The sequence below is a fragment of the Syzygium oleosum genome, unplaced genomic scaffold (genome assembly GCF_021117445.2).
Source record: "Syzygium oleosum isolate NSW1041296 unplaced genomic scaffold, Sole_v2.1 Sole_v2.34, whole genome shotgun sequence".
NCBI classification, from domain to species: domain Eukaryota; kingdom Viridiplantae; phylum Streptophyta; class Magnoliopsida; order Myrtales; family Myrtaceae; genus Syzygium; species Syzygium oleosum.
The window spans coordinates 1,404,160-1,415,066 of NW_026607518.1; the positions used below are offsets into that span (position 1 = coordinate 1,404,160).

The 10,907-nt window shown below is 41.8% G+C and overlaps 1 pseudogene; it reads right to left on the reverse strand.

Moving 5' to 3' along the window:
• Positions 1-4,437: 4,437 nt before the first annotated feature.
• Positions 4,438-5,394, reverse strand: LOC115692669 (uncharacterized; annotated as a pseudogene).
• Positions 5,395-10,907: the final 5,513 nt, after the last annotated feature.

A 10,907-nucleotide genomic window follows, 5' to 3' on the forward strand; every position in this document is an offset into this window, starting at 1 on the left:
GGTCACGATAATCGATGCAAACCCGAACTCAGCCATCCTTCTTCATGACCGGCACAATGTTAGCCACTTGGCTGGGGTATCGGGTGACTTCGATGAATTCCACTTTCAAGAGCTCCATGACCTCCTCCTCTATTTTCTTCAAAAGTTCAAGCTTAGTTCTCCGTAGCCTCTGTTTCTTGGGCGGTATGCCCAGATTAGTAGGCATACTGTGCTTTATAATAGAAGGGTCTAAACCTGGCATATCGGCGTACAACCAAGCAAAGACATCCTAGTAATCCTTCAGCGGTTGGACCAGGCGCTTCGCTTCACTTTCGGGAAGGGTTGCCCCTATCTTCACCTCTTTGAGCTCCCCTGAATCACTCATGTTAATAGTGATAGTTGGTCTGATGTGAGGACTTTGGGTCTTTCATAACGCTCTAGATCGCGCTGAAGGTTCGAGGAGTCATCAAGTTCATCAGTATCATCGGGATCAGGCTCGACGGTGCATAATTCATTAGATTGGACCATTTTCATACTCTTGCGTGTCACAAGATCACTCTCTTGCGGGCCAGTGTTCATTCCCTTCAACGGTCCTTCCTCGATAGCTCCAATAAGCATGTCATTGAACAGGGCAGTGATTCCCTCCATCGCATCATCAGGATCTTCTATCACTGGAGGTGTTGGATCATCCATACCTCCCCATCTATCGGGGACAATATCACGCGGGTCAATATATAAGCTCGGGGGCGCCGAGTATTTCACATAGTAGTTGAACTTGCCACTCGATTGCCCCAATGTATCGATCACCTCCTTCTCTTCAAGCATCATTCTTGCAGGGCCTGGGAATGTGGTGCGGATGTGTGGAGGCAACTTACCACGCCTAAGCTCTCCATTATTTGGTATACTTTCACGCCCACGTTCTTCATCATTCAACTCTTCCTCCGATCCCTGTCTATTCTGCCCGTCTCCTCGACCACGTCCACGTCCTCTGCCACTTTATCCACTTCTACGTCCACATCCCCGTCCCCCATTATTTAGCTCGCTCGCACCCTAATACCCCAACCCAGTAGTGTGAGGCCTCCGAGAGACCTCTACCGGTCGGTGGATACCTTGACCATTCTTGCCAAGTCCTTCACCCGGGTTAAAACCATGAGACACTATCACTCTTTCAACCATGACTCGAACATTTGACACCTCAGGAACGGGCGGCGCTGAACCCCAAGATGCATGTATGGTCGATACAAGCTTGAGAGACTGATAGCTCGATTCTATTTTGCAATCCGGCTCAACATAATGGATAGCCATTGCATGGTAAATTGGGTGCTCTTCTTCATCGTAGACTGTGACTAGTTTTCTCTCCACAACGAACTTCACCTTCTGTTGTAGACTCGATCGCACAGCTCTGGCAGTATGAATCCATGGATGACCCAACAGAAAATTGAATACAGTGGAAATGTTCATAACTTGAAGTAGGATGTTGAACATTGTTGGTCCTATCAGTATGTCAAGGTGGATTTCTCCCATTACTTCTTTCTTCATTCCGTCAAAGGCTCACACGTAGGTCTTGGCAGAAATTATCCTAGAAAGATCTATCTTGAGGCGGTGTAAAGTCGCCAGAGGATAGATGTTCAAGGTTGATCCGTTGTCAATGAGTACCCGGGCTACATGCGAGGCCTTGTATTTGACAGAAATGTAGAATGCCTTGGTATGCCCCCTCCCTTCCAAAGGGAACTCTTCATCCGAAAAAGGCTATGAGGTCCTTGAGGAGTATAGAACCCACAAAATCCTCCAATTTGTCATGATCAATCGTCTCGGGCACATGGACTTCACTTAACACCTTCATTAAGGCCTTCTAATGCTTGACAGATGTCTGGAGTAATTCAAGCAGTGAGATTTACGCGGGCATCTTGCGCAATTGTTCAACTACGTTATATTCACTAGCCTTGATCACGACCAGAAACTCCTTAGCTTCTTCATCAGTGACAGATTTTACAGGCTGAGCATTAGCTTGGGCATAGGTATGCCCAGACCTCGTAACCAAGTCGACATCGAGACTGTAGGACCAAGGGACCGCTCTATTGTCACCATACTCATATCATTGAGGTATCTTGATCACTAGCCCATCGTCAGCCGTAGGTGTCTCTACTACAATCCCTTCATCATCGGACGCGTCTTCAAGCGGAGGCATATCTTCAAGCAAAGGGTTGAGCTTATCCTTCTCGGTGTTCAATGTCGCAAACTCCTCCTCCTAATCAATAACCACTTTTGAGATAGTGGAAACGATGCCAGTGTGGTCAGCATAAACAATCATCTCGACTTCTACCATTCTGTAAATTTTTTCCCTCATGACGACCAGGGAAAGGACCTCATTGCTCGGGTAATAACCGGCTTTCGCTAACTCATTATAAACATCGATAGTACGCACCTTTATATTCTTGATTCGACCAGCATCGAAACTGAATAGGGCAAACATTGCCCGCATGATTAGGGAGCGGGTTGTTCTGAACATTCAGCTTAGCGGGTTGAAAGGAAAATGCCCTTATGCCAAGCAAGTTTTGGACCTGATGCTTGAGAGTGGTACAGTCGTCAGTTGAGTGCCCCACTTCACCCATATGATAATCACATTTCTTGGATAGATCGTAGTTATAGAACTGCTTGGGGTTGGGCCGCTTTGGCTCAGTGGTAAGTAAACCTTTCTTCCGGAGGACCACTAGCACTTGAGACAACGACCCAGAGAGGGGGGTGAATTGCCTCTTGTTGTTCTTCTTCTGAAAGGGTTGATGACCTGTGCTTTGTTGTTGAGCTTCTGCCACTTGAATTGTCGAAGCAGGATTAACGTTCCGTCGGTCCGATTGGGTCTAAGTTACATTCACTTCAGCTGCTGGTTCCTTCTCATTTCTTGCACCAAATCTTTTGGTCGAGGAAGACGGCTCTATGAACCACCCGTCTCTCAGCCCTATCTCGATCTGTTCGCCTATGGAGATAAGTTGATTGAAGCTATTAGCCGGAATGGCTACCATTCGATTACGGTACTCATATAGGATGGTTTTGATGAATATCCTCTTCAACTCACTGTTTATAGGTTCTGGGATAACCTGCGTGGCTATATTTCTCCATCTAATAGCATAGTCTTTGAACGATTCGGTCTTTTTCATCTGAGCACATTCGAGATCCTCACGGGTAGGAATGACGTCCGTTATGAACCTGTACTGCTTTAGGAATGCTTCACTAACTTCCTTCTAGGTTTTGAGGCTATTTATCTTCTTCATGAGATACTAGTTTAAGGCGGGACCTGTTAAGCTTACTTGAAATGTATGGATCATCATGAGTTCATTATCAACATACAGAGTCATCTGCACGTGATACACCTGCAGGTGGGCTTTTGGGCAAGAGGTGCCATTGTACTTGTCAAAATCCGGCATCTTGAATTTTTTTAGAATTTTGATCTGTGTGTAAAGTGACAAGTCGATTGAGGGTGAATCATATGAGCCTTCCAACTGTTTCACTCTTTCTTCAAGCTCATTGACCCATTTGTCGTGCTCTACACTTGGTGCACCATCAGGTTTATCTTTGCTGACTACAATCCGAACGGGGTCATCCACTAAATCAGGAAGATCATCGTCCTCCTCACTAACAGCATTCTTTCCACCTTTCTGCTTTGGATCCGGTGTCTCTAGAGGTGCAGGAATATGAGTCAATCGAAGGGCTTTGATGTCGGAAGACATTTGTTGCATTGCGGTGAGGAATTACTTCATTTGATCCTCAATACCAGAGATGCTATTACGCAATTCAATTTGATCGGCTATTCTGGCCCTTGACCTCGTACGGATAGGCGAGCGTGATCGCTCCGTAATCACCTAATTCGCAAGCAAATGAGCATATATAAGTATTAAGAACAAATAACATGCCAGTCCATGACACAGGTCCACCCGCTTTGATTTATAAAAAAAAATTTATTCATAAGAAATTTTTTAACAAAAACTATGAAAGCAACGACTTGAAATCCCCTAAACAAATATGCTAGAAAACTAATGACCCAACTTCCTAAACAATGAATCTAGAAAAAAAAATATCTTAAAAGACACGAGCCATTTCATTTGGCTTGATCAATATACAACTGGGATGCGATTTCCAAACGTAATAGCTTATTCTCCTCGACCAAGTGTGTAACTTGCTCTTGCAACTTCTTAGCTTTTCTCTTGAGACATCTTTTCTCAGCATGGTTGGTGATCTTCTCAGGCACCTTTGGTATCTTCGGGAGTAAGTTATCTGGAATCTTGTGTCGTGGAATGTATTCAGCTGTAGCATAATACTTTCTTTCTTTACCCTCTAATTCTTTTTCGAGCCATATGAGCATTTGTGGATGGCACATGTCCCATAGCGACTTGATTAAAGAAATGCTATCCTCATGGTCGAGGTCTCCGTCGGTGAAGTCGACCCGAATTGAATTAGCTTGCTTCAAAGCTGGGGGAAGCTTTGCACCACTTGATACTAGCGAATCACCCTAGTCGGGTAATATTCCATTGCCCCAGTGAATCCCATTAAAGGGATTGGGCCAACACGTCCAGATGTGAGTCTAGCCTCATGAACTTGGAACCATTTAGCATGCCATAGGAAACATTTGGACTTTGGATTTTTAAAGAAAGCCAACCAATTGGAATAATGATAATCCGGTGCATGTTTTTGTCTATTCTCAAATCTCATGATAGGGTGATCAGAGTTGCTAACTTCACGTATAATCATTAAACCACCAAACCTTTTAAGTGAGATAGGAACCAAATTTGCAAAAGCTTAGCAGAGCATGGAAAATTTTGTCACCGTTTTCTTTAAATCGAGAAAGGGAAAGAAAAGTTTATGCCAGGAGGGCATTAACAAAGTTCATTCCCCCGCACACTTGTCCTACTAACTTAGTAATCAAAGGATTGATAGCATTCTTAGAGTGAGGGAAAAGTATAAATCCAAAGAAGGATAATAAGAAAATCCTTCTCATTTGAAATGAGGTGCCATTTTGAAAACATTCATCAAGAAATGAAAACGGGCAAGTATTGCGGTGACCTTTCAAAACTTTTCTTATCTTTTCTTCCTTGATTCTCATAAAATCTGATAAAATCGAGACAGGATCTATTCCGATAGGTGGACTAATTAATTCCGATTCCAAAGGTTTTCCAATGGCAATGCCTTTTCTTCCAAGGTCGGAGTGAGCTCATGCTTACCAAAGATGAAAGTAGTTATCTCTGGACACCAACAATGGGCAAGTGCTTGAATGAGGATGCCTTGGATGTTGATATGCAATAGAGGGAGGAGTCGGCCAATTTTTGACTCCACGAACTCACAGCTAGCTCAATCTAGCTTGTCCCACCATGCATTGAGTTCCTTCTTGGAAGGAAGAATAAGTCGAATGTCGGAATTTCCCATTGTATATTGACCAAGACTTGCGATCAATCTAGTGTCATGGACTGATAAGACAATAAGATAAAGTAAATAAATTGCGGAGAAAAAGTTCAAAGGACTTACTTTATCAATAACCGGGTGGCAATCACATAGACATACGCATGCTATGTGGCTCAATTTCTACTCTAGAAGGCTTAACAAAGTGGACCCACGAGAATGATTGGACTAGCCGTGGGCATGTGGACTAAGTTGGGTCCTTCTGACTCCAGCATCATCAAAGAGCCGACCCATGTCGCGGGCATGTGGACCAGGGTGGTAATCTCTTTGAGATCAAGAAAGAAATTTTAGGATTGAGATGGGCAACTCGTACCGCAGGCAGCCAGTCGGAATGGTATCCATCTCAATACCATCCTAGGTGATCCTATGTGGCCCAGGTTCGGCAACAGGTTGTGTGTGCTAGAGTGTAGTGAAAATGCATGGGCATACGCAACAGTTCATATGCGAACAGCGCTTCAATATCAAAATTAGAACATTCAATTCTCAACACCACCTTGCAAGACAAGGGTTAACAAACACTCCACCCCTTATACCTCCCATTATGCAAAAACATTTAACACCTTAAACATTAGGGACGTACCTGGAATCCTCGCTGCCAAAAAAAATATTTTTTGTTTCAAAAAGAGAAAATTTGGCCTAAGTCCACTAAGAGTTTTAACTCAAGTCCCCAGTGGAGTCGCCAAGCTGTCGTGACCTAACCTCCGCAGTGCACCACCTAGGGGTTCGGCTAATGGATTATTAAGTTTAAGCCTAACTCGGGCTCTCCCAAGCCCTTACCAATTCGCGACTTTAAGGTTTAAGTTCTTAACATGCAGATCGTTTCAATCGGAAGTCGCCACTAATCTATTTTTTGGTGGGTCGATTAGAAACCCAAGTAAAGTATCTGGAGAATTGCTTTACTCCTACGAACTAGGGATTATGGACTCGGGGACTTGGTTACACTAGATAACTCTAATGCCCTTTCGGTACATTTTCTCTTTTATTTTTAAAAAAATATTTACAGGAAGCTTGGATTGATTTTAAACCTATCCACTAGCATGTGAGGTGATCATGCGGATGCTCAATCAATAATATAATACTCAATAATGCAAAGCAATAAATAAATTGCAAGATAGGGACTTACCTCAAAGCAATGAAAGTATCTATAATGTTAGTCAGAAAATCACATTGATTTAACACACAAATTCACTCAAATCTTTTTTTAGGGTTTTCTATGATTTAACGAAAACTAAACTTTATGCAATGCATTCTACGTCTAGTATGACATGCGACATACGATTTATTTAAATGTCCAAATTCTAACAACAATTAAATGCACTATCTATAATATGGCACGCAAATGAACCTAGACGTACGATTTCTAATGACACGCGAGTAATGACACATGGCAAGGTATGAATGACGTGGCAAGATGACATGCAAGCATGATGCAATTAATCTATAGGACATGCATATTATATTTTTGTATTTTTCATGAAATTCGAAATTAATTAAATACTTTAATTTTAAACCTACAATCTATCTTAGAAATGAAAATCTAATTTATTCTAAGAAAATATTTTGGTATTTTATTAAATTCGGAATGAGAAAATTACTCTAAATATGCAATATTATATAAAAACTAGATTTGGAATTATTGACTAATCTTTTTTGATTTTTTTTTTATGGAAACACAATCAATTCAATTCAAACAACAACAAAAAACGGAAAGAAATAGCAATCAAATTAACACGACACCAAATCAAAAGAAATATTATCCATATCCATTTAAATTTAGAAACAATAGATTGACAAATCATATCTCGGGCATAAGGATAGGATTGGTCAATCTTCCGCACAATAGCGAATTATATCTCGGGCTGGAGATCGGATTGACAATTTTCTGTGCCATCGCGAGTCATATTTCGGGCATGAAATCGGACTGTCGATCATATGCACGTTGTGAAATTAGGAAATAATTCCTAATTTAAAGGCTATTCGGGAACTTAATGGATACAATAATATTACTCAAAGATTCACACAAGACTGCAACATTTCAAACAAGAAAACAATATACTCGAAAGTCAAATTATATGAGCTTTTTACCTAATTCGAATATTTGCTTTTCAAGTTTGAATGTCTCGGGATCGGACTCGCGGATCGGGATGGGGTGGACTAGCGATGGATCACGAGCAGCTCGTCTCGATGGTGGTTCATGGCCAAGGCTAGTTGGAAATGTGGACACTCAAGGTGAGGGATGCTCACGGAGATCTCCGCGGAGTTAGGCACCGAGCTGCTACTTCATGGCTTCGTCATCAGAGGGAATCACAATAACCGGCAAGGAGATTTATCGGACTTCCCAACAAGACCAAAGAAACCTGCAGATAATTCAAGTTGGATCCAATGAATTCTGTTGACTTCGTTGGACCCACTGAACAAGAAAGCAAGACCAAGTGCTAGCAAACTAAACGTCACAGAGGTACGATGGTGGCAGCAAAGATTCACTGGACTCAGTACAAAATTACTGAGCGCACTGTAAATTCGACGGCAGGGAATCTACTGGACTTGACTGGGACTCGGCTGAGGGGCTTTGGATGTGGGGTGTCCACGGTGGAGAGTGCTTGATTCAATGGTCTCGGTCACGGTAGCTGCGACGTCAACATTAGGGAGCGTAGCGGTGTCGGAGCCGGGCGATGCAGTGACTGGAAGTAGCAGCGCGCGGCAGCGGTGTTGGGCTCGTCAGCGTGGGGGCAGCAGCGGCGGTAGGCGGAGATCGGCATGGGGGCAGCAGCTGCGGTAGGCGGAGATCGGCGCGGGAGCAATGGAGGTAGTAAGCTACTCACAGCCACAATTCTGGCTGTGAGCAGGCGGCGCGGGCGCGAGGGTGAGGCGGCACGGGCACGAGGCTGCGCGCCGATGAGGCGGCGCTGTCTCACTCTTGCTCCTTAGTCTCGCTCTTTCCTCATGTGTATCTCGTGCTCTTCGGAATTGTCTTCCGGGAATTATCGGAGCTCTCTTTTACGCATTGTGCTATCATCCCTTTTATATGCAAAGAAATAGAGCTCACCAAGGAAAGAAAATATACAATTTTTTCCTCTTTCCAACCACATATTGCACAATCTAGATATCCAATTTCTTTCCTCCTCACACACATCTCCTTTAATATTTGTTTTTTCTTCTTCCCTCGCCAAATCAAAATATTGTACGTATTTCAGCCAAGATTCCATGCCTAAACCAACAAGATTATGCCTTTCAAGACTTGGAAAAGAATCTCCTTCTTTCTAGTCTCTTTGTTTTTTCGATTCTTGACCGAGAATTATGCACCAAATATATGGCAAACATATAATATGCACACAATCAAGAATATAGCCTTTTGCACGATGCATATCCCTAGATCGTGAACTTATGACAATTCTTTCCAAGTATAGGACCCCTCGCGCAAAAATGAATGGGCTACGCCAAAATTTTTAATCCACATGGGCTTAGTCCAATTCCATTAAGTTCAGAACTAGTCATTTAAATCCATCCAATTAAATCCATCTAAATCCGGTCCAATAATGTAATTAGACCATATAATAAATACTCCTAAAAACTATATGCAATTTAATTAATAGTTTTGTTTAGGGGCTAAAGATTAGTCCCTAATTTTCTATGCAATTTAACATTAAATTGTTAGTCAAAATTTAGGGGTCAACAAATGACCATATTCATTGCAGATTGAGCAATCAAGAAATTGCTTGCTAGAGGCTGTAGTGAAGTGTCTTGCATAATGACTCTTATAAAAACGTGCAGGTGGTCGTTTAGCCAATATTTCTTTGAATTTGGGAAAAGGATTCTTCTCATCATTATTTTCATCATGTCCTAAACCACATTTATTTTAATGAGGAATCTGAATCGAGATAATGTGCTTCAAGGTTTCTGAACCGAGAAAAAGTTGGTACTGATTTTTGAAATTTCTTCCTTGAGAGAGTCATTCTCAACTTGAGAAAGTTTAACTTCCTTTTCTTGGAGGTGATAGTCCTTTTTCAAGTTGTCAAATGTAATCTTGCAAGTAAGTTTTTCTATGGTAAGATCAAGTACTTCCTTTTTCAAAATGGAAATTCTTTTTAACGCCTTTTTGTGTTCATCAAACATTTCTTTTAAAAAATCCTGCATTTCTTCATAAGATAGTTCAGGTTGAATTACCCATCTTCTTCTTCATGATCCGAGTCGGCCATCAAATAGAGGTTTGCTTCTTCTTCGTCACTGATTACGCATTCTGATTCACTCCATATTTCAGCGTTCAGTGCTTTCTTCTTTTTCTCATACTTTCCTCTCTTCTTTTTGAGCAATGGGCAATCTAGCTTTATGTGACCTAGTTTTCTGCATTCATAACAAGCAATATCTCTACCTTTGAGTTCTCCCTTGCTCTTATAGAATCTTCTTTCCTCAAGAGCCTTCACTTATCGTTTGCCTTTGAATTTTCCTCCCTTTTTCATAAGGCTATTAAACCTTCGAGTGATCAGCGCCATGTCTTCATCATCACCTTCATCCTCAAATGACAATTGATCACTTGCATCATTGTTGTTAGCTTTAAAGGCTATGGCTCTCTTACCTTTTGAGTTACCTTCCTCAATTTGTTGTTCTACTTCATCGGATGTGAATGTTCCGATCAGTTCTTCCAACGTGATTGGTTGAATCCTCATTGTTTCTCGAACTGAGGTTTTCACATTGTTCCATTCTTTTGGTAAGGCTTTCAGTAGTTTGTCCATCTTTTCTCCATTGATGAATATTTTTTCTTGATGTGCAAGACCATTCACTATGTCCGTGAACCTGTTGAACATTTGAGCTACTGTTTCATCTGATTTCATCTTGAAGAGCTCGTACTGTCCAAGAAGGATGTTTAGCTTTGTCTCCTTTACTCGGTCAATCCCTTCGTATGTGAGTTCCAATAGATCCCAAATTTTTTTAGTCGTGACACATGTGCAAATTTTGTTATACACAGTCATAGATAAGGAACAGTATAGAAGATGTTTAGCTTTAGCATTATGTGCTGCTCTTCTTCTTTGTGTTTCCTTTGCATTATGTGCCGCGGGAACACTGGCAGCAGCATTCTCTGCTGGAACTTCTTGATCAGTTCTTTGAGCGGAGCAGGTGTAGGTACTTCCACACCATGTTAGATCACGTCCCATATTGCAAGATCAATTGCCTCAAGATAGGATTGCATTATGTTCTTGTAGTTGCTGTAATTGGTTCCATCAAAGTAAGGCGGCTTGTTAGGACCAAGAGCATCACTAGTGATAAAACCACCAAAGTTAGCCATAAGAGAATATCTTTATACTCAGAAGAAATACTCTTCACAGGATGAGCAACTAGGTTCTGACACCAATTGTTGGGACTAACTATGCAACCTAAAGGGGGGGTGGATAGGTTGCTTTGGAAGAATTTAAATCTTTTGTGGAAAACAGCATGTAACAAAGAGATGTTGGAAAACACCAGATGTATGAGAGACAATGTATCAC